At 36.8% G+C, this 24,407-nt stretch overlaps 1 protein-coding gene across 2 annotated transcripts in view; it reads left to right on the plus strand.

The window, feature by feature from the left end:
* Positions 1-24,407, plus strand: part of Rubicon (run domain Beclin-1-interacting and cysteine-rich domain-containing protein rubicon) — a 357,235-nt gene that overhangs the window by 7,412 nt on the left and 325,416 nt on the right. The gene's annotated exons all lie outside the window — the stretch shown is intronic.

The following is a 24,407-nucleotide window of genomic DNA, read 5'->3' on the forward strand; positions in this document are numbered from 1 at the left end:
AATCATTGAAAATGTCAACTGCGTTGTGAATGGAGAATGTGTGGAACAAGTAAAACATTTCAGCTACTTAGGCACAATTTTTAGTAAAGATGGCAAATTAAATATGGAAATAGACAACAGAATCAACAAAGCTGGTATGGTAAGAAGTCAATTGAATAAATTCATATGGAATAAGAGAGAAATTAGTTGGAACACTAAATTAGCTCTATACAAGGCAATGTTCAAACCAGTTTTAACTTATGGATCTGAGAGCTGGATCAAAAGTAAAACACTTGACTAGAGACCACAGATATGAGAGTCCTGAGAAATATTAGAGGCGTGAATGGATGGCATCAATGGCAATATCATATTAAAAACAAGGATATTAGGAAAGAACTAGACATTGTCAGCATCCAGAAATGCGTTAGCAGAGCTAATCTCAAGTGGTATGGTCACTTAAACAGAATGGGTGAGGAAAGATTAGCAAAACAAGTGTTCTCTGCCAGGTTGGCAGGAAAACGACCCAGAGGAAGACCAAGATATAGGTGGATTGATACGGTACAAAGTGCGATAGAAATATAAGATCTGATAATGTTGGAGTCTTGACAAGTAACAGACTGATTTGGAGGAAAATTGTAGATAGGAAGTTAGTAATGATGTAAATTTTTCATGTAGTACTATCATATCCTGTACACCCCTTGAGGGTACATGTCAGGAATTTGATGATGATGATGAGTTTCCCACGGTTTCCAATAATAACTGTTTCTTTTTTTCCTCTTCTATATTTTTCCAAACTTTTCCAGACTTTGCCCATTGAATACAATCAGTTATTATTATCATCTGATCTTTATGGAGTCAGAGGCTAATCATGGAAGATACACACCATTGTACATAATGCTCATCAACCATGCCTTAAAATAGTTCAGTGGTCTACATTCACAACATAAATACTCAGACTGTGCATTCCACTCACCAACCACTCTCCATGCAAAGAACCTGTTTCCCTAACTCCTCTGCTCACACCCTTATACAGTTTCTAGCAATGGCCTCTTGTTCTACCATCCTCTCCTATTCTATGAAAAATCTCTTCCATGTCTACCTGATAAGTCACTGACTACCTTATGTCTCAATTATAATCCCCTTCCTCTGCTTACTTCTATTCATGAGGCTTTGCAATTTACATTCTCCCAATCTTTCTTTGTACTCTCCATTCAAAGACCACTGACCACCTTTGTGAATCTTCTCTGCACCCTTTCCAACATACCCTCGTCACCATGAAAACCCAGTGTCCAAATCTCTGCATAATAATCCATATGTCAAGGACTTATACATTAGCATCATAACCTCTCTATTTCTGCATGTCAGAGTCCTTTACATCATTGCCATTATCTGATGTGATGTGATGTCTTCATAACTTGTGCAATGTGGCCCCCTGAATTTTAGTTCCTTGTTTACCATCACTCCTATATGTCTCATTTCCTCTACTACCTTTAAAGTTTCCTCACCAAGTGTATATTTTGCATCCCATCTTTGCTTAAAAAATCTCAGAACCTTACACTTTGCAACATTGAATTGATAGTTCCACTTACCTGTCCATTCATGCAGTCTATTTAAGTCATCCCATAAGGCCATGACATCCACTTGACTCGGCAGCATTGCTCTGTGCAATTTTGTATCATCTGCCAACAGCTGCATATCACTAGTTCTCTCAATATCATCAACATACAAACTGAAGGTCCCTGAACGGACACCACTAGTGACCTTCCCTCTTTCAGGATACTGCAACCCATATACAACTTTCTGATACCTATCTGAAATCCAGTCACTGTTTCAATTTATTTAACAGTTTGTCGTGTGGCAATCTATCAAAATCTTTTGCAGAATCCTAGTACACCACTGTATATGCATCTCCCCTGCCCGAGGTATTTGTCACTTTGTTATAGTATATACAGGGTGTCTTACAAATACAAATTACAAAATATTTACAAAATATTCTCTACGTGTTGACCATGTCTTTCTACACACACACAAAGTCCTCTCTCCCATGATTAGTCTTCTTTCTCATGGTGAACATGTTCCAAGATATCTGTTGTTATGCAAGTAATTGCATTTTGAATGCATTCCTTGAAATGATCTATGTTTCTAATCTTTTCCTTGTACACCACGGCTTTTAACTGGTCCCACAAGTAAAATTCGAGTGGGGAAAGATCAGGGGGATCTTGCATGCCATTCCACGGGCCCACGGCGACCAATCCATGAACGTGGAAACTGTTGATCGAACCATCACCGTACGCTGATACCATAATAAGATGGTGCCCTGTTGTGTTGAAAATAAGATGGAATCTCTCCATCTTCGTTTAAGAGAGAGATGGCGTTATGTTATCCTGTAGCATATTTAAATAAAGTTCGGCAGTAAGATTTGTGTCAAAGAAAACAGGTCCAACAATTCTGTTGCCCCATATCCTGCACTACACCATCATTTTTCCAGCACCTTGCATTTTTGATGGACTCATCCAGTTTGGGTTACTATCACTCCAGTAACATAGGTTTTGGCGATTGACTTCTCCATCGACATAAAAATTGGCTTCATCAGTAAAGAGGATCTCGGCTGTGAAGTTTATATCTTCACCCAGTTTCTTTAGAGCCCATTCACAAAATTCAAGCCTCTTATCTGGGTCATCTTTGCTAAGATGGTGTAACATTTGAGTTTTGTAAGGATGCCATTTTTCATAATGTGCTGGATACTCGATCTGCTGATATTGGTTTCTGCAGATAATCATTGTATGCTTTTTCTGCAGACTCCCTACAAACACTGTCAGTACCTCAACAGTTGTGCCTTCGTCAGTGGATGTCCATGAACGTCTGCTTCTCTGTTGATCCACAACACTTCCAGTTTTCTCTAACTTCTCAGTAAGTTTGGCAACAGCGTCGTGTGTGATGTGCTTGCCATGTTTCCTGTTAAAGTCCATTGCAACCTTGTGACAGCTCCCCAAACCAGCCATGAGGATTATTTCAATACGCTCTTCTTTTGACAGCGGCATTCTTTTAGGGTATCTGAAAGTATAAAAAAGATTAAAAAATATATAAATATAAAATATAATATGAGTTTGTTAATTTTTCCTATGTATGGCGACTTTTGTCCCCATGGGGCTTGCGACTTGTAGGCACGGGCATGGCTAACCCAGGGTCCCACAGCTAAGTATGATCTATTTCAAAGTTTTTGGTCATACTTTTCTCTAACTCTTCCACTTCCTGCTTCTACCCTCATACTAACATTCTTCTTAATGAGGATTCTTTACTTAAAACTTTCTGTCTGTCTCTTTTCTTGCTTACTAACCTCAGGAGGAGGTCCTCCATTCTCCCTGAAGCTATTAAAGTACTCGAGGGCTAGGGGTGTTTCCTCCTCTTTCACCTAACCACTAATAGTTATAGTAGTGGGCAGCAGCGCTACTTGTATTAACCTCCTGTAACATACATGTTACAATACTGCGATGTGGAAGGCAAGGGGAAACCACCACATTACATTCCCAAGTAAAAGCAGCAATGGAAGTTAAAAATGAAATCAAGATTGGCGATGAAGCCTTCACTGAAGGAGTCATGCTCGGCAGGAGAAGTAACCGGGCTTCTCAGGTCGACAGCCAATGAAATCCTGGTACTTATTCAAAAATGAAGACAAGAAATAAGCTGAATATTGGAACATGGAATGCAAGAACACTGCTAGAACCAGGTAAAATAAAAAATGTGAAAAAAGAAATAGAAAGACTTGAGATAGACATTCTGGGCATTAGTGAGACGAGATGGGAGGGACAGGGTGATTTCTGGAGTGGAGAATTTCGGATAATATATTCAGGACAAAAGAAGGGTGAGTCAGGTGTTGCAATAATGCTTCATAAAAAAGTTGGAAAGTTAATCACTACAATAATTAACAATAGTGACAGAATCATGGCGATAAGCATTCAAAATGAACCAGTAAACCTTAATATTATAATGGTCTACATGCCAATCACAACATAGCGATTAAGAAATAGAAGAAATTTATGAACAAATAGAAGAAATCTGGAGCAGCTTTAATGACAGAGACAATACAAATTAAGTATAGTTTCTGGGAAATTCCCATGCTACTCCTCTTAAACACTATTAATATAATTAACAGCTATTTTAGCCTGTTTTTGTTTATATATTTAATACATTGGCTAACATAACTCAAAAAGGGGTATATATATATATTTTAGGGCATTATGGGTGAGTATAGAAGGCAATTATGGCAGAATAAAAAATGCGAAAAAATTTTGTGCATACCTTGTTTTTGGTTTAAAGATGCCTTCTAAATCCAAGCTCTTGCTGAAAGGTTGTATATAAACGGGGGGGGAGAGGGAAAGAACATGGGGATGTGCTTGAGACATGGGAAATAAGTTTGGATCTTATTTCCAAAAAAGAATAATGCAAACAAATGCAGCCAATTTAGAACAATAGCTTTAATCCCACACGTTAGCAAAATTCTGCTAAAAATTATTCAAAATAGAATTTATTCAAAAATAGATTGTCTATTGGATGAAGACCAATTTTGATTCAGAAAGAATAAAGGAACAAGAGAGGCAATACTCTGTTTAAGAACAATAATAGAGAGATTAGACCTTAGTCAAAATACTTACATTTGCTTCCTTGATTTAGAGAAAGCGTTTGATAAAGTAAACCAGCAAATATTCCTAAATTGCCTAACTAATATCGGCATAGATTTGAGGGATAGGAAAATAATTGATCAAATTTACAAAAATTAAAATGGATGGATTAAAATCAGTGATAAGGAGAAAATAATAAATATCAGGAGTGGAGTAAGACAAGGATGTATACTTTCACCACTTTTATTTAATTTATATATTGAAAAGGCCATTCAGGAAACTAAAGATAAAATAAATAGTGGCATAAAGATAAATGGTGAGCAAGTTATGTGTATAAGATTTGTTGATGACATAGCCCTTGTAGCAGAAAACAGAAGAACATTAAAAACAATGCTAGAATTACTAAATAATAACCTTGAAAAATATAAAATGGAAATCAACACAGATAAGACTAAAATCATTGTTACAGGCAAAATCCCTATCAATACAGAGCATATAGACATCAAGTGAAAAGCTTTAAATATTTAGGAGGCCTAATAATAGAAGATGGCAGAATAAGAAAAGACAAGATCAAGAATAAACAACGCAAAAGCCCAATTCTCTAAAATGAAAAGCATATTAACAAGAAACCTCAACCTACAATTGAAAAAAATTAGTAAAGACATTAATATGGAGCATTGCACTGTATGGATGTGAAACCTGGATTCTAGGCAGAGAAGATGTAAGAAGATTGGAGGCATTTGAAATGTGGTGCTGGCGTCACATGAACAAAATAAAATGGACAGAAAAAAAATCAAACCAACAAGTCCTGAGAGAGATAAACAAAACAAGAACTCTAATAAAATTGATCAAAATTAGAAGAGATAGGTGGTTTGGACATATACTTCGACATGATGGACTTGTGAAAAGAATAACTGAAGGCAAAATAGAGGGGAAAAGAAGAAGAGGCAGACCAAGGAAAAGCTTTCTTGACCAAGTCAAAGACAGCACGGGTTTGAGGAGTTGCCAGGAGGTTAAGAAGAAAGCCAATGACAGAGCGGAATGGAGGAAATTGCTGCTGAGCTACCAGTCCCAAGACTGATGATGATGGCGACTTTTGGGACACCCTTTAGATAAGTTATAAAACATTATCTCCCTTTAACAAACCCATGCTGACAACCACAGTGAATACTGCTGTTATCAATCCATTTCTGTATCTATCCTTCTCACCAATCTCTCTAGTACCTTCACCACAACTGCAGATATACAGATCGGCTTACAGTTCGAAGCTGCAGCCTTATCACTACCTATGCTCTGGAACAATTTTACCTCCTTCCACTCCCTTGGAACCTGTGCAGTTGTAGGACTTATTAAACAGACATGCCAATGCTACTGCCAATTTCCTGGAACATTCCCTTAAAATGTGTGGTGATATGTCATCAAATCCTATCGCTTCATTGACATGAAGGTTATTTATTTTCTCAAACACCTCCTGCTCATTCACTCACAATTGAGTCAACCTCTCCTATGTCCTTTACACTTAATTTCTTAATATTCTACCCTGATCAGAATGAAACACCCTTATAAATTGATCTCTGAATACCTCAACAATGTCTTCTGCAGCAGTTACCATTCTACCATTTTCATCCATTAACATCATTTTACCACGAACATTCTTCATTTTACCGTATTTATATGAATATAACTCAATTTTTTTCCCAAAATGAAAGCTAAAAAATCACGGTGCAAGATATATGTGAGGATTTTCAGAAACTAAAGTTTTCAGGAAAAAACTGAAAATGGGTATGACTTACCAAGAATCTCCTATTCACTATTACTACTTGTGGCCTCTAGAGCGGTTTCCTGTGTGCACTGTCAGTCATCTACCTAAATAACGTCATCTTCTCTCCCATCCAGGGCATTAGAGATGCCAGTTTTAAAAAAAAATTTTGGCAATTATTTGTGGAGAAATCATTTCCCAAGCTCTCAAAATCTAGTTGTACAACAGTTCTAATGATGGTCTCTTAATCTTCTCTGCTGGAGTAAGGTTGTAGCTGCCAGCTGCCATCCACTACATGCAGAATTTTCATACATAGTTCTTGAATGGTTTGTTGACTATCCAAGGGCTGTAGACAGAGGTGTAAGACCACCAGGAATAATGGCCACATCAGCCCTCATATCCAAAAGTTGTTTTATTATTTCAGGTCCTAAGTGTTGGAAGCTATCCCACACGAGGAGAGCGGGGCGTCGAAATAAGGCCCCTGGCCATTTGTCCCAAACTGTTCAAATCCAATCTCGAACCAGTGTAGAATCCATCCATCCTTTTTCTTGGACTCTTACATGAATCCCAGGAGGAAATTTCCTCTTCGGCATTGTTTTCCTTTTAAATATTATGTAGGGAGGCAACTTTCTTCCATCTGCAATAGTTGCGAACATGATCTTGCATCGCTGTTTTTCACTTCCAGTTGTGCATATTATCACACTTTTATCACAATTTTTATGTTATTGTTGTTTGGTGGAGCATATCGAAATTGAGGGTATTTGATTGTCATTGGCAATTTGTGATAACATATAGTTATTGCTCTTCCTAAGTTGAATCACATAGTGATGAAAATCCATCAGTTTATTCTTGAAATCTTTCAGCAGTCTTTGGTAAAAGGATGTCCTTTGAAGGGAAAGACTATTTCTCTTCATTAATCTTTTGATCCAACCTTGGCTCATTTTCAGGTCTGTGCAACTGAGTCCTTATTTTGTAGCTAACTCTCTCACTTAGAAATATAACATTTCGTGTGAAACACACCAACCATCTTTATGCACATCTAACACATATTCAAGTAACCCTTCATCCATTTCAGGAATCTTTCCACTTTTAGGTCCTCGGAATGCTTTTCTGACTTTGCAAGTTTCTGTTTACACCAATCTCGCACATTAAACTCACTTACTGTAAACCCACTCTTGCTGCTTGATTGCCTTATTTTTCTGCAAAATCAGTAACATTGAGTTTAAAACCAGCACTGTAACTTGAACATTTCTCCATCAAGCAAAAATTACCAGTAATTTACAAGACTTGAGATATGTAATGAACAATCCTTCATGAATGACTAATGAGAAGTGAAAGCAGAGCATGAAATGGACAACAATGGTAGGTCAGTAGAGATAGAGCAGCTGTGAAGACATGCATATGATTGGTGCAGTATTAACAATAGATCGTGTGACCCAAAGACAAAGGCAAGTCAACAATTGTTGAGTTGAAATGCTAATTCTCTTCATCCGAATTCCATAATATCTGAAATTGCCATAACAACATTCACTATATATTTCTTTGTTTTAACATGTTCATGACGGGGTTGTGTTTTGCCCATTTATCATTCTGATGGAACTTCTCATTGCCATTTGTTTACTGCTTCCACATTGTGTGGGCAGGGTCAACTCACAGAAAGTTTCACTCCTTTGGTTGAATTTTATTGCTGCTTCCCTTTTGAGCTAGCAGGCAGACTCAAACACACATTATATGGCATGTTTCAATTTGTGCAGAGTTTTATTTGTAGTTAGCTTTTGTGATATGTCTTAATGACATCAAAAGTTTCAAATGCAATCAAACAAACGCTTATTTCATGCAGTTGAAAAATTCGACAATAATTTTTAGTTAGATAATGTGTTTGCTGATGCGACATGGTTTTGCTTCAGTCTATACAGCATAGTTTTGTAGGAGGGGACATGTGATTCATTAGTTAGTGCTGTTTTTATCCTAGTTGTCTCTAATTGCACTGTTTGTTGAGAAATGTCTCTGTACCTTATTCAGTGACATAATAAAACCACTTGTTTTTCTTGCGTCTGCAGTATAGTGGCTGTTGTGGAGGGTATGTTGTTTACCACGCAGAGCGAGTTACCATCGCCCCGACGTGAATGTATTTAAACTTTTTTTGTGTGTGTGTGTGTGTGTGTGAAGTATATGTGAAATTTTTTAATTTCTTTTTTCGTTAAGTAAAATCAGTGGTGCTAGTTATATGCGAAGGCGACTTATATTTGAGCAAATAAGGTACTTGCCACATATCTTAAAAATGCAGGGTTTTCTTCACCTGATTTTGCAATTTCTGCTCATATTACCCTTTAGTTTTTCTTACTGAGTCAATCTGGCTTGTTCTTTATGCCCTTTATAACTGATATGCCCAATAATAACTGATTGTTATTGTTATTCATCTTGTACTACCTCCAAGTACCTTCGTCCAGATTTCATGTTTAAGCTCCACATTCATCCATTTACACTTACCTTATTCAATTTTTTGGCCTTCGGAATACATTCACACATTGATGCTGTTATGTATTTCTTTGTCAGTTCCCAAGCAGCATTTATTTCCTTACTGCTCAACTCCTCGTTCCATGCTATAGCTCCAAGCTGTCTCCTAACTTTGTCATAATCACCAGCCTTATAATTCCATATATATATTTTCCTCATGAAAGTGTGCATATGGCTAGCCACAACCCAGGTGAGCACTTCATGATCACTCTTACCAACCAGAGGAAAGTGTGAAAGCCCACTCGCAATTACATTCTTTGATGAAATGACCAGATCTAAAACTCTCAATCATTGTGCCCTCCTTTATGTTCTACCTGAGATAGTTATCTTTTAAGAACTCGAGAAATTCATTTTCCTTATTCCCAAATGCTATCTCTTCATTCCAGTCTATACTGCCATAATTAAAATCACCCATAATAATTACCCTTCCTTTGTTCACTTATCCAAATTGTTTATACATTTTTTCATCGCCATCATCCACATTTCCGGGTCTATAGGAACATCCAACTAAATATGTCATTCTGTCAACCTCTGCGTTACACCACACTGCCTCATAACCATTGCCACTATTTCCTTCTTTTGTGTCTACCTTATATGGACATAATTCACCTGTTATCATCAGCAGCAGTCAAATCAAAGTTTTTGCTAAATGCAGAAAACCATAAATGGGCTTTTTCCAAATTCCCTCCATAATCTCTCTCTCACAGCAGGATCAAATCAGCAGTTGAACTCTCTCTCTCTCTAACCAGATTGCTTTTCCCTTAGTCCTGCCTCTATTATTTTATTCCTTATTCTTGTTGCCATTATCCTTTTATAAAATTTTTACACAATGACACAGACAATAATCCCTTGGTAGAGTCATCACGTATCACTTTCTCCAGATTGGTATAATGATATCACATAACCTTTTCAATCTAACTGCCAGCAGTTCTGATTAATTCAACAGACAAATTATCTGTCCCAGGGTATTTCCCATTCTTCATCTTTAATGTTTCTTCAGCCTTCACCATACCTATTTCGTTATCTCTCTCAATCTTTTCATCTCCATTTATGAAAAAATGGAGGTTACTCATTGCTTCTATTCTTCATTAGTCTATATAATGCCTTCCCATTAATATCTTCCAACTTATGCATGAATTCAACTGAGCTTTTTATCTTTTCCTTTTTAATTATTATTATTAACAACTTATTTTTGCATGACTATCCTTTATTATAAATAATTGTATGTATTTCTTTGTCAGTTCTCAAGCAGCATTTATTTCCTTACTGCTCAACTCCTTGTTCCATGCTATAGCTCCAAGCTGTCTCCTAAGCTTGTCATAATCATTTGATCTAATCTTTTACTTTTGAAAACTTTTTTGTCTGAACTGCTTCTTAAATCTCTTTCCCCCAGCATGTATCATTTCCTTTTCTGCTTCCATATGCATCTTTTCTGCTGACTATCATTGCATCTCAGTTTCTCCTTTTGATTTACATTATTTGTAATTAACTTGTGGACTCGATCTGTGGCTGAAATCTTGCTTCATTCCAGTCTGTTTTAATATCAACAGCTTCAGCTTTCTCTTTTTTCTTGCCATGTTTGTTTTTCATATAATACCTTAAAGGTGGCCTTAAGAAGCCTGTGAACTCCATCTAAGGCAACAGATGGCATATCTTTTGTGCCTATGACTTTCCTATTCCATTCATTATCAATAATGTATTATTGATTTTTGCTCATATTCCAAACCTGCTATACCTGGTAGTTTGGTTTTGTCTTTTTCTCAAACTAGTTGTTTGCAATTTGATCATTTCTGTTACAAAATAACCTTTGTTCTTCATCATTTCTTTTTGGACAAAGCCATATTCCTCCAAAATGTTTTTCTATGTGTTTTAGCTCTTCCAATCTGTAAGATCTAAGATGAAAACACTTATTTTGAATAATTCTTTCCAACTGCTCCTCAAATAATGTCATCCTCCTCATCTAGATTTTATTCTGATGCATATATATCCAGATAAGAGAAATTTGTTTTCCATTTCATTCAGATACAAAATTCATTTTCCCTTCACCGATTCTATCACGTTTTGGAAGTTTATTTTTCACTTGGTTAGACTATATAATAAATTTAGTTTAATCCTGTATCCAAGTGTAAGCACATCTCCTTTATCCAAGGAGAGAGCTTGGTCCATCTTTGCTCAGAGTTTCCAGGTGTTGCACTACCTTACCCCAGTCCTGAAGATATTTTCAGGCACAAACTTTGTTTGCTTACACTTGGATAAAGGATTAAACTAAATTTATTATATATCTATCATGTTTTATAAGTCTAGCATTTACTTTATGGATGATAATTATAATAATAATTATTATTTGACACCTCCAGGGAGTCCAAAGACTCATCGAGGGAGGGCACCTGCTCTACAACTCTGTCTCCACCACTCAGTTCACCAACTGACTGCAACTACACCAGTGCCATCTACCACCGACTGCCACCACTAGTAATTCCACAGACAATCACAAACATCCATGTCCACGGTGGGATTCGAACCCGCAGCCTTTTGACTGGAGAGCGGATATGCTAACCACTCAGCCAGCTAGGCTGGCAAATAAAACCAACATATTTTGACTGGTCACCACTCCAGCTCCTTTCCAAAACACAACATAGTCCCCCTTAAGTTCCTCCACCCCATTTTGTCTCAAACCTAGAACAATTTCTGCTTCATCTTAGCATCTATTAAGTCCTCATCTTTACTTGTGTCAGTATGTTCAGTGTTCCTAATCTTAGTATCCTTTTCAGTCCAGATCATTTACACATATTTGTCCAGCTTTTGATTTCTTAGCTCTAATTGATTCCATGCCAGCTTCCTGAGCTTTATCCACTTCACCAGAGCTCTGGTAGCTAGAATTTTCAGGGTTCCATTAATTTACCAAAGACCTGGGAGACTGTCATTTTAAGACCTGATAGCCTGATTTCTCTAAATTAACTTTGTGGTTGTCCAACCAATAGAGCGCACCATATAAGGACATTATTCTTTTGTCAGTTACAATTGAAATTGTTTTCCTTAATTACATAGTTTACACAGTTATAATTGTGCTCTGATAATGCTAATTAGAAAAACAGTGAAATAGTGAGTTTAAGAAATTTTTTTTAGTGTTGTTTATACTCTAAAACATTACTATGAATGTCAAAGATACCAAGCCTTTCCATACTTATTTATGGTAATAGAATATGATGCAGTAAGAGAATAGGTTACTTGAGTATCATTTTTTTCTTTAGAAAGTGCTCAGGTATCCCTCAAAGTAAATAGCCAGTCATATTATAGTAACCTAAATAGATGTGCTGCAGATAGGGTAATTGATTTATTTCATACTTGACAGAATATACAGAGTTTGAACCATTAATAATGGACTTGAAAAGTTGAGAAAGAAGTATTGAAGATTTTATTTTCTTAAATTCTATGATTAATTCTTCATTTCATTCTAAAAATGTAATTTAAATTTATTTTATTTTCCATTTGCTGCTTTCATGAGAAGCTGATAGCCAGGAGAAAACATATTTTCTCTATGACTCATTTTTAACGGTATTAAGAACACCAAGTGAATTATTTTATAAAAAAATGTTGTATTAACTTTCTTATATTTCGCTGAATTTCAAATCAGCATCATCAGAGCATAACAGCATGTATATGCAACAGTGGGTAAGTGAAACAATATAATTGTACTGAACAAAAGATCTAGAGTCCTATTTTGGCACCCTCTGTTATAAAAAATAAATAAATACATAAATAAAATAAAAAAAATTACAGCTATGTGGAAGTTGCTCTTAAGATAACAGTCTCCCAGATTTTTGGCAAATTAATGCAACCATATTTGTTCGGAAAAAAAATATATATACAGATCCAAAAGATCTGTATATATATATTTTTTTTTCATAGTCATGGCTGACTCAAAAAAAAAAAAAAAAAATATATATATATATATATATACAGATCTTTTGGATCTGTAACGATAATGACTTCTAAATTGCACATTAATTTTCTTCCATCTAATCCTGTGCGAAGGGGGATGTCCAAAGCATGATTTTCCAGGTAGATGTTAACAGATCTTCCTGTCTGCCCATAGTAGGCCAAGTCAGAGGGAACTTCATACACTTGAGTGTGTGTGTGTGTGCTATCCTTAGGCGAGTGGATCAGAGTTTCTAATTTAACATGAAGTTTGAATGTGGTGCAAAGGCCATATTTGGTTATCTTTTCTGATGTACCTCTCACATATTGAATAGAAATGGTATTGTTGTATTACTATGTATTAGAGGAGGTAGAAGTAATGGGTCTGTGTAGTATTTCATCTATTTTGTAGGAATTGTAGCCATTGGTCAAGAAAGTATGGTGCAGATATTTGAGTTCTGTGGACAGAGCTGCATCATTAAATCAAATGGCTTTGTGTGTAAGAGTTTTTAAAATGCCATACTGTTTATGTAGATATCTTCCTGTGTGTTTGTTGGCTTTCTGTAAATGGAAAAAGATAGTGATCCATCTGAAAGGCAAGTGAGTAATGTGGCAAGAAAAGGTAAACAGTTATTAGACTTTTTTCTATTGTAAAGTGGATTTTGCACTGTTGGCTGAGGGTTCTACATACCAAATTATAGATTGAGATCCCATTATGTCTCAAAGAAAAAAAAGTCCACAAATTATTGAAAAAAAGTGACTTCTGGGCCAAAAGACATCATCAAAAAAAAATAAAACTTATTCATGTTAAACCATCCTACGTTTATGATTACCAAAAATCCATAAATCTTATGTCCCACCCCATGCCCTATAGTCGATAGCATAGATAGTCCCACTAATAAACTTGCCCAAGATTTAGCCAATTCTCTTGTGCCCCTTACTGGCAACTCGTCTACTTTTGTAAAAAAATTCAGTCCATTTTAAATCACTAATTAAAAATCATATCCTTAAAAATTCAGACATAATGGTTATTTATAAATGCCACTAATAGACACTTCATTTGATCAAGTCTAAATTTCTTCCTGATATCTTTGAATTATTCAAATTTACTATGTATGCAGGTTACTTTACATCAGGAGGAAAAATCTACAAAAAGATTAATGGTACTGCTATGGGCCCCCCCACTTTAACAAACTTTTACATGGAATACTTTGAAAATAAAGTACTTATACTATAGCTACATACAAGCCCCCAGTGTGGTTATGCTATGTTGATGATATATTTGCCATTTGGCCCCATGGACAAGACACTTTGGATGCATTTGTCACCTACCTAAACAGCCAACACTCCCAAAATTCACTTCACAGTAGAAAAATAGTCTAATAACTGTTTACCTTTTCTTGACACATTAGTCACCTGCCTTTCAGATGGATCACCATTGTTTTCCATTTACAGAAAGCGCGTGCACACACACGAGAGAGACAGAAAGAGAGAAAGAGAGAGGAAGATATCTGCATAAACAATCACATCATCATTCAGTCCAGCAGTATGGCATTTTAAAAACACTTACACACAGAGACAGAGCCATTTGTTCTAATGATTTGTCAAAGTACTAATGAAACATGGCATTCGCACCACATTCAAACCCATGTTCAATTAGCAATTCTTATCCTCTCACCTAAGAATAAACTTCATCCTATAGCATACCCTGGAGTGTATGAAGTTCCCTGTGACTTGGCCTACTATGGGCAGACAGGAACATCTGTTAACATCTGCCTGGAATAACATAAAAAATACATTCACTACCATTATTATGGCAAGTCAGGACTGCCAGACCATGCTCTGAGCACTCCTTCACACAAGATTAGATGGAAGAAAACTAATGTGCATTTAGAAGTTGTTTCAGATCTGAAAGATTATTTTTTGAGTCAGCCATGGCTATGAAGAATTCTCTCAACCTGAAAAAATATGGTTCGCATTAATTGCCAAAAATTTGGGAGACTGTTATCTTAAGAGCAAGTTCCACATAGCTGTAATTTTATTTTATCTTATTTTATTTATTTCGTTTCGTTTAGTTTAGTTTATTTATTTTATTTATTTACAGTGAGTAAAATTTTATTTGACAGTGAGTAAGTGAAACATACAATTGTATTGTTTCACTTACTCACTGTTGCATATACATGCTGTGTCATGCTCTAATGAGGCTGATTTGAAATTCAGCAAAATATAAGCAAGTTAATAAAACACCTTTTTATAAAATAGTTCGTTTGGTGTTGTTAATACAGTTAAAAATAAGTAATGAATAACCGTCAACACCTAAGTTTATCTGTTAGATTGACATATTTTGTCTGTTTTCTCAATTACCTATTTATTGCTTATAGTCTTGTGTCAGTGATAAAATGTATCAGGGTTTTCTTCATGTTTCAAATAATACAGTGATAAACATATTAATAAACAGTAAACATGCTTGCTTCAACACTAATAGCCTGCACTTTGTCACTGCAAACTGTAAATTCAGCCAACTTTTGTCAACAAAAGTTGGCTGAATTTACTTTTAGCAGCTTTTGATGAAAACTAATAAGAAATAAGAAAAACAAATAAGGACAACAAATCTGAGTGGGATAGTTAATATAAGGCATCAAGGTAGGGTTGGGGCTAATGGGGGTCTTAAATTCATATACACTAATACTAGGAGTATTAGGAACAAGAAGGAAGAGTTTTTGGCTATGGTTGGCACTTCCAGACCACAGGTTATAGGTATTAGTGAAACATGGCTGACTGTAGATGATATAACTAGTTGGATTGAATGTGATGGGTATAGTGTGTTCAGGAATGACAGAGAGAATAAAATGGGGGGAGGAGTATTGTTGATGATAGCTGATGAGCTCCAGCCAAGGAGAATAGAAGTTGAATTGCAGGATAGAGAAAAGAGCACATTTTAGGCCATTTGGTGTGAGATTGTGGCTAGCAGAACTAAATATACAATTGGGTGCTGCTATAGACCAGGTGATGGAAAAGATGGTGGTGACAGTATGCACAAGCAAATAGAAGAAATGGGTGGAAGGAGGGTGATTATTATGGGAGATTTCAACTATAGTCGCATTGATTGGAGTGAGGAGAGGACACACGGGAGGAAGGAACTGGATTTTATGCGGTTATTAAGGGATAACTATCTGCGACAGCATGTAATGGAAAATACTAGGGGTCAGAGAGTGCTTGACCTAGTAATTACATCTGAGGATTTGGCTGTAACAAATATGACCACATTGCCACCAATCGGTGAGAGTGATCATCGGGTCTTAACTTGGGAGGTGGCTAAAGGTGTAGAATTTTCAATTAAGACAGGGTGCATGTGGAATTATCGGGCTGGAAAGTATGACAAGCTTAGGAGTTTGATTGGTTCAGTGCCATGGCATGTACAACTGCAAGGACTAGAAGTTGATAGTGCATGGGAGGTAGTTAAGAAGTGCTTGCATGAAGCAATGGCTGACTGTATACCTAGAGTCCGAATAATAAATCAAGTAGGGGTTAAATGGATGAATAACACCATTAAGCTTGAGTTGCAAAAAAAGAAACAACTATGGAGGGAATTTAAGGAGAACGGTGACTGGCAGGCACATGAACGGTATAAAGTGCAAGCCAGAAGGGTGACGAGTGTGGTAAGAAAAGCAAAAAAGGATTACGAAAGAACATTGGCCATGCAGGCTAAAGAGAATCCTAAACAGTTTTTTAGATATGTAGCAAGTAAAAGGAAAAATGTACATGGCAGATTGATTTTAAAGAATGCCGATGGTAGGGAGGTAACTGAATCAGTTGAGATAGTTGAGTTACTGAGTGAGCACTTTGCAAAAGTATATCATCCAGGTGGTGACATTGCAGAAACGAATAAACCAGTAGATTATACGGGAATTGTGGTTAATGAAGTGGAGGTGAGTAGTCTATTGCATAACCTCAATGTCAATACATCTGTGGGATTGGATGGTATACCAGCTCGTGTTGTACGAGAAGCAGCTAAAGAATTGTCAGTACCCTTGACTATTTTGTTTAATTTGAGTCTCGGGTCTGGGTTAGTCCCGAGCGGGTGGAAAGAGGGGAAAATAGTTCCACTGCATAAAGGTGGTTCCAAGACTGCTGTTGTAAATTACCGACCGATTAGCATATCAGGAATCATTGTCAAGGTCTTAGAGAAATTAGTCAAGAAAAGAATACAGGATTGGATAGATGAAAATGGGATATTGTATGGGGGACAACATGGTTTTGTGAAGGGTAGATCATGCCTCAGTAACTTGCTCACGTTTTATAACACAGTGACGGCTGAACTGGATAGGGGTAATGGGTTTACAGTGATACTACTGGACCTTGCCAAGGCCTTTGATAGGATACCACATGGAACCCTAATCAGTAAACTGGAGCAGATGGGTATAGATATAGGGTTGGTGAGATGGATAAGAGGGTGGTTGAAGGAGAGATATCAAAGAGTGGTTTACTCAGGAGTGGAGTCTAAAAGACGTCTTGTAACTAGTGGAGTGCCACAGGGCTCTGTTCTTGGACCACTGCTTTTCAATTTGTTCATCAATGATATTGGAAAGGATCTGAGAGGAAGTGTTCACTTGTTTGCTGATGATGCAAAGTTGGGTAGAGCAATTGTGAGTGCACAAGATGTCAAAATTTTACAGGATGATTTGGATAGTTTGGAGGACTGGGCTAGGAAAAATGGATGTCAATTTAATGTGGCAAAGTGTAAGGTTATGCACTTTGGGGTGAAAAGAATAGCAGCAGTATATCGCATTGGTGGAATCATACTCCAGGAGATTGATGAGGCCAGGGATTTGGGAGTGTTGGTGGATAGGGAGTTGAAGTTTAGGGGGCACATTGCAAAAGTAACTAAAACAGCTCACCAAATCACTTGGCTTCTGAAAAATACTTTAACATGCAGAGATGAACAAGTTGTTGTTCCTCTGTATCGAGCCTTGATAAGACCCCATCTGGACTTCTGTGCCCAGCTATGGGCACCAGGGTTTCTTTGTGATGGGGAGGAAGTGGAGAGGGTCCAGAGATGAGTGACCAAGATGATAGCAGGTCTGTGGAATGAACCTTATGAGAATAGGTTGAAGATTTGTGGGTTGCAGAAATTGGACGATAGGCAAAGGAGGGGTGATATGATTGAGACATTCAAATTACTGAAGGGTTTTTATAAGATTGATCCAGAAGACATTTTTGAAAATATGACTGGTGGTGGGAGGACTAGGGGCCATGCATGGAAGCTGGGCAAGAGCGTGGTTGACAAGGGTGTTAGAGCTAGGTTCTTTACTTGGAGAGTGGTAAATGAGTGGAATAAGCTTCCAGAGTCTGTTGTGGGTGCTACGACCGTGAATGAGTTCAAGGCAAGGTATGATAGATACTGTGTGAATGTTGAATAGTTGTTCTTGACATGATGTTAGGGCCTCCCTCGATGAGTCGGTCGACTCCTTGGAGTTTCCCGGAACAATAATAATAATAATAATAATAATAAATTAGTATATTTTGTTGACTTCACTTGAACATGACCCAACAAATCCCAGAACAGCATGTATTGTATAAAGTAACAGAATTGAATGTAATGCTACTGTTGTTATTCACTATATGTGACTGATAAATAATATGCATTGCTGTCACATTGCCAATTGCTCAGATATTTTTATGCCTATCCATATACCCTTGAATAAAATATTGAAATTAATTTTGTTTTATAATTGCATTTTTTAATACTAATTATAAATGTTAAATAAATTATAAAAGCTGTGGTCAAAGAGTACATTTTGCTAGAAGCTGCTTAAAATAAATATTACCCAAAAAAGCTTATGAATTGACCAAATCCAGGATTGAACACATGAGCTATGATAATATACACATACTGTGCAGGTACATTGGCCAGAGAACAAATGCAGTTAACAAACAGAAATATTATTAGGAGATGGCAGATGTAGTGTGTGAGAGAGAGATGTAGCCTTATTGGTAAGCAGTAGATGGTACAGTATGGATGGTGGATCAAGTGTTGAAGACAGTGCATTGTATAGCATGAAGTTTCTTTTCGTGATGATTCTATGGAGATATCATGGCAACCATTGTACTTCACACAGGCACCCTAACTAGTGAGATATATATATATATATATATATATATATATATATATATATATATATATATATATATATACACACCAGATTTGTGAGCCAGTACAAAATTTTCTAACCCCTCTATATATCATCATCAAATTCCTGACATGCATAGGATATTATGATAGTACTGCATGAAAAAGTTACATCATTACTAACTTCCTACTGATAATTTCCTCCAAAATAAGCTGTTATCTGTCATGTCCCTGATATTGTTGCATATTACATTTCAGTCTTCTAAGGCACTTATTGTGTCAGTCCACTGAAATCTTGGTCTTCTACTGGGCCTTTTTCCTGCCATCCCGGAACCACTGTTTTGCTAATCTTTCCTCGCCCATTCTGTTTTGAAGTAACCTTACCTACCATCTGAGGTTATCTCAGCTCAATATGTGAATGCTAACACTGTCAAGTTCTTAATATCCTGATTTTTAATATGATTCTACCATTGGTTCTGTTTACTCCCTTGATCTCAGAACTCTCATCTATGGTCTCCAGTCTTCCATTAAGTGTTTTATTTCTAAACCAGCTGTCAGCTCCACTAATTAAAATTAGTTTGAAGACCATTTTGTATACAGTAATTTAGTATTTTGACTATTACTCGCTTATTTCACAAAAATTTATTGAGTTGACTTTCTGTCATACCACTCCTAATTCTATTTCCATATATAATTTGTAATCTTCATTTAAAAATTGTGCAATCTTTTCATTGTCTTTCTTTTTATTGCTGATTTCCACACCAAATTTTTCATAGCAGTTATTCAGTTTAGTTCGGAAATCCTGCAAACTTGTACTGGGACTTATTTAGAGGAAAGTATAACATCATCTACATAAGTAAACAGCTGAGATTAGCATCTCCAGTTTTGATATCAGGATATTACGATGGTATTGCATTAAAAAGTTACATCATTTACATTCAGTTACATCACAATCACACTTTCCTTCATAATGATGATGAATAACACTGGTGATAATGTACTCCCTTGTCCTACGCACTTAATGCCAAACCATCTTCCTGTGCCTCTTACAATTCTAACTACTGACTTACAACTCAAATATACTATGTATTGCTTGATATGATGTCCCATTTGCATCATATAGTTGTAGCAATTTGAATAGCTTTTCTCTTGGCACCTTGTCATGTGCCTTTTCCAGATCTACAAAATTTGGATACAGAATCTTGTTATATTCCTTTTCAGTTATGTAGTGTAGTCAGTTTAAAGTTTTTGTGCCTCATAGATGAGTATTTCTGGTTGAGTATCATCTACTCCAGTTGCCTTTCTACATTTCGATATTATATATATATTAAATAATATTTTTAACACACATGTATATTATGTTGATTGTATTCCAAGAGTCAGAAGGTGAAATAAGGTAGGTGAGAATGGATGAATAAAGAGAGAAAAAAGGCATTATGGAGGCAGCATAAGAGGAGTTGTACTAATCAATTCCATGAGTATTACAAAAAACAGGCAAGGAGGGGGTGACTTGGTTGGTAAGGGTAGTAAAAGTGAAGTATGAGCAGCAGTTAGCTAATGAAGCCAAAAGAATACTAGGGAGTTCTTTCAATATGTTGCCAGCAAAAAAAAAAAAAAGAATGATTATGGAAGGATGACATTGATTGGAGAAAATGGTATAAGAACAACTGCTGCAGAGGATATAGTTATAGGATATAAAGAACCAGAAAATATTCAAAACTCTGGAGAAAAGAGTTCTGTTGTGTCATCAACTAAAAACAATCTGCTTTCACTACAAATGGCTCAAGGAATTCAAGTACTTATGCTACAAAGATAAAGTTGCTTGCTACAGTGTATAAAAAAAATATCCTGGGACTGCTGACAGAAACTCTAGATTACTGCAAGCTTTTTGAGGCTTTTTTAAAGTGGACACATTTAGGTTTCATGAGACATTCAATTTTACAAAAATTGGTGTAACATAGACTTGGCAAGAAATTGCTTGGGGAAAGGATGCACCTTAAACTACTTTCCAAAGAAAGATATACTCTAAAATGTTTGAACACTGGAAGTGCCTTTTTAATACATACTATTATAAAGCTAAATTCAGAAAACATTTACTGTTTTCAAAAATGAATATAGGCCTAGTAGTGGAACAATATCACATGATGTAATGTAGTGTCATTATTGCTGATGTTAAACAAAAATTAGTTAAGGAAATCAAAGGCTCCTGTAGCAAGTCGTCTTTAGATATTTCAAATGAGAAGAAACTAGTCCATTATGTGAGATGCATAGATGAAAATAGGAGTGAGCGTTTGTTTACATAATTCCTTTCCAAAACTCATCTGTGGTTTTGATAGATGAGAGAGAGTGAAATGAACAAGTTTAGTTTTCTTGTCACTGAAGACTAGTAATTGAATTGACTAGTAAAAACATTGCAACAAAATTAGAAATTATTGCACATAATTTGAATTTAACTGTTTATGTACTAGTTCATACTTTGGGCAAGTAAAATTTTTTGTGATCAGTACATTTAAGTGGTATTCCTGCACTACCTCTATTTTAAGAATCAAGCTGTTTTGCAGGTGGTACACAGTACGAAACTTAATGGAAACTTATCAGGAGGTTTCCTGATTGGCTGGCAAATAATCCTGCTAACACTTCCTTTTCTTCTCCTGTTAAGCTTCATTTTCCCCAGCGCGCGCGCGCACACACGCACATCTCTGGAGTCTAGAAGGGATAATGCTGGGTATAGAAACAATGGCATTTATATAGCTTTTTTGGCAGGATAGGAGGGGAAAGCATGGTGGTGGGGTACTGTTTATGATATTGAGGGACAAATGTCTTAGGCAACATGTAACAGAGGGAACAAGAGGTTCAAGAGTTTTGGATTTGGTTATAGTATCAGAAGAGTTGATAATAACTGAGTTGACATCTCTCCCACCAGTTGGAGAGAGTGACCATATGGTTTTGACTTGAAAAATGAATAGACATGCAGGAGTATCAAAGAGACGGAAACTTATGTGGAATTATAATGCAGGTGATTATAATAGTCTTAGACGTCAACTTCGGGAAGTTTCATGGAGGGAGGAATTGGAAGGCCGGGATATCATTAGTGCGTGGGAAATTGTGAAGAATATTTGTTAGCAGCAATGGTAAGTTGTATACCACAAGTGAAGAAGAGGACACAATTTGGAGTAAAGTGGATGACAAACAATATTAAACAGAAATTGCATGCGAAAAAGAGGCTATGGAAGAGATATAAGGAGACAGGTAAAGAGCAGATGCATGAAGAATATAAGACACAGGCCAGAAGAGTGACTAGTGTGGTAAGGAAAGCGGCATATGAGAGGAGATTGGCCCTAAGATCCAAAGAAAATCCTAGGGAATTTTTTAGTTATGTGGCCAGTAGGAGAAAAAATGACTGTGGAACAATGATATTGTGGGATAAAAATGGAAATAGAGTGACTGATGCAGAGGACATAGTGGAATTTTCAATGAACACTTTATTGGAGTATTTCATCCTAGAGATGTCAGTTTTAATGCTAGAGGAATAGGGTTGGTTCGAGGTTTAGAGGTACAGGAGGAGAGTGTGTTTCAGATATTGAGTACTCTGGATGTCAGTAAAGCTTTGGGACTGGATGGTATTTCACCACGAGTTTTGAGAGAATGTGCTAGGGAACTGACAGTGCCTTTAACCTGGCTTTTCAATGAAAGTCTGGATTCGGCAAAGGTGCCCAGGGAATGGAAGGAAGGTAAGATAGTGCCATTGCATAAGGGCAGTAGCAGACTGGAAGTGTCTAATTATAGACCAGTTTGTGTGTCATCAGTAGTTAAGATCTTGGAGAAAGTAGTGAGGGACCATATACAGCATTGGGCAAATGAGGGTAATGTTATCTGTGAGAGTCAACATGGATTTGTGAAAGGGCGCTCTTGTTTTAGCAATATGCTAGCCTTTTATAATAAAGTTACAAGAACATTAGATGAGGGAAAGGCATATACTGCAATTTTCTTAGACTTAGCGAAGGCATTTGACAGGGTGCCACATGATAAGCTGATATTTAAGTTGCAGCACATGGGTCTGGATGTCAGATTGGTCAACTGGATTCAGGATTGGCTGTCTGATAGGTATCAGAGAGTTGTGTATGGTGGAGCAGTTTCAAGGAGGCAGAGGGTTACAAGTGGGGTCCCACAGGGTTCAGTACTAGGACCTATATTGTTTAACCTTTATATCAATGACATTGCAAGGGAATATTCAGTTGTTTCCGGATGATGTGAAGCCGGGAAGGATTATTAGTAATAGTGCAGATGTGGTAGCCCTGCAAGAAGATTTGAATAAGCTAGTTAGATGGGAAAATGAATGGGGGTGTCAGTTTAATGCAACAAAATGTAAGGTCTTGAGGTTTGGGAAACATCGATGGGATGCTGCATACTCTATGGGAGGAGTTATACTGGAGGAAGTTGGGGAGACAAGAGATCTGGGGTTGATGATTGATAGAAACCTGAAGTTTAGGGGACATATTGCAAAGGTGATGAAGGTAACACAGAGGATTGCTGCAATTATGAGAAGGACACTGACCTGCAGAGATAAGAGGGTTATCATTCCATTGTATAAGTCTCTGATCAGACCACACTTGGACTATTGTTCTCAGATTTGGTCCCCAGGATTTGAAGGGGATAAATTAACTATGGAAAGGATACAAAGATGGTTTCAGGACTGTACAAGGATAGTTATGAGGATTGGCTGAGGGAATGTGGACTGCAGAGTTTGGTGGATAGAAGAAGGAGAGGTGATATGATTGAGACTTTTAAACTGTTGAGAGGTGGTTACAGGGTTGACACTGGGGAGTTCTTTCGCTTGGTTGAACAGCGGGAAGGAGTGATGACAAGAGGCCATCCCTGGAAGTTACGAAAGGAAACTGTGAGCAAGAGGGTGAGGAATGGTTTCTTTGCGTGGAGTGGAATGCATTGCCTGATGGATTGGTGAGAGCGAGAATGGTCAATGAGTTTAAGGAGTGGTATGATAGACTTTGTGTTTCTTAGGGGGGACCTCCCCTCGATGAGTCTTAACAGACTTTGTTCTTAGGAAGGACCTCCCACGATGAGTCTTTTGACTCCATGGGGGCCTGAATAATAATAATCTCACAAATGACTGAGGCATCTCATGCAAATCACATTCTTCTACAAAAATAAATAAATAAATAAAAATAAATAAAATTTCGTTGGTGGATTGTGAGTGGTGAAGACAGAGAGTTGTAGAGTAGGTGCCCTCCCTCAGTGAGTCTTTGGACTCCGTGGAGGTGTCAAGTATAATAATAATAAATAAAATAAAAAATAAATAAACAGAACAGAAAATATGAACCACAGATATGTAGAAAATATTTCTTCCCCAGAAAAAAAGCAAAATACCATGGGGGAAAAAAAAACACTTCTACTTAACCAGCATATGTTTTTTCTTGACATATATGATGATGTATCGAATGCACATGATAGGGAATATGTGTGCATT

This window comes from Typopeltis vanoorti, chromosome 21 (assembly GCF_054136105.1).
Source record: "Typopeltis vanoorti isolate ZY-2024b chromosome 21, IOZ_Tvanoo_1.0, whole genome shotgun sequence".
Taxonomy (NCBI): Eukaryota; Metazoa; Arthropoda; class Arachnida; order Uropygi; family Thelyphonidae; genus Typopeltis; species Typopeltis vanoorti.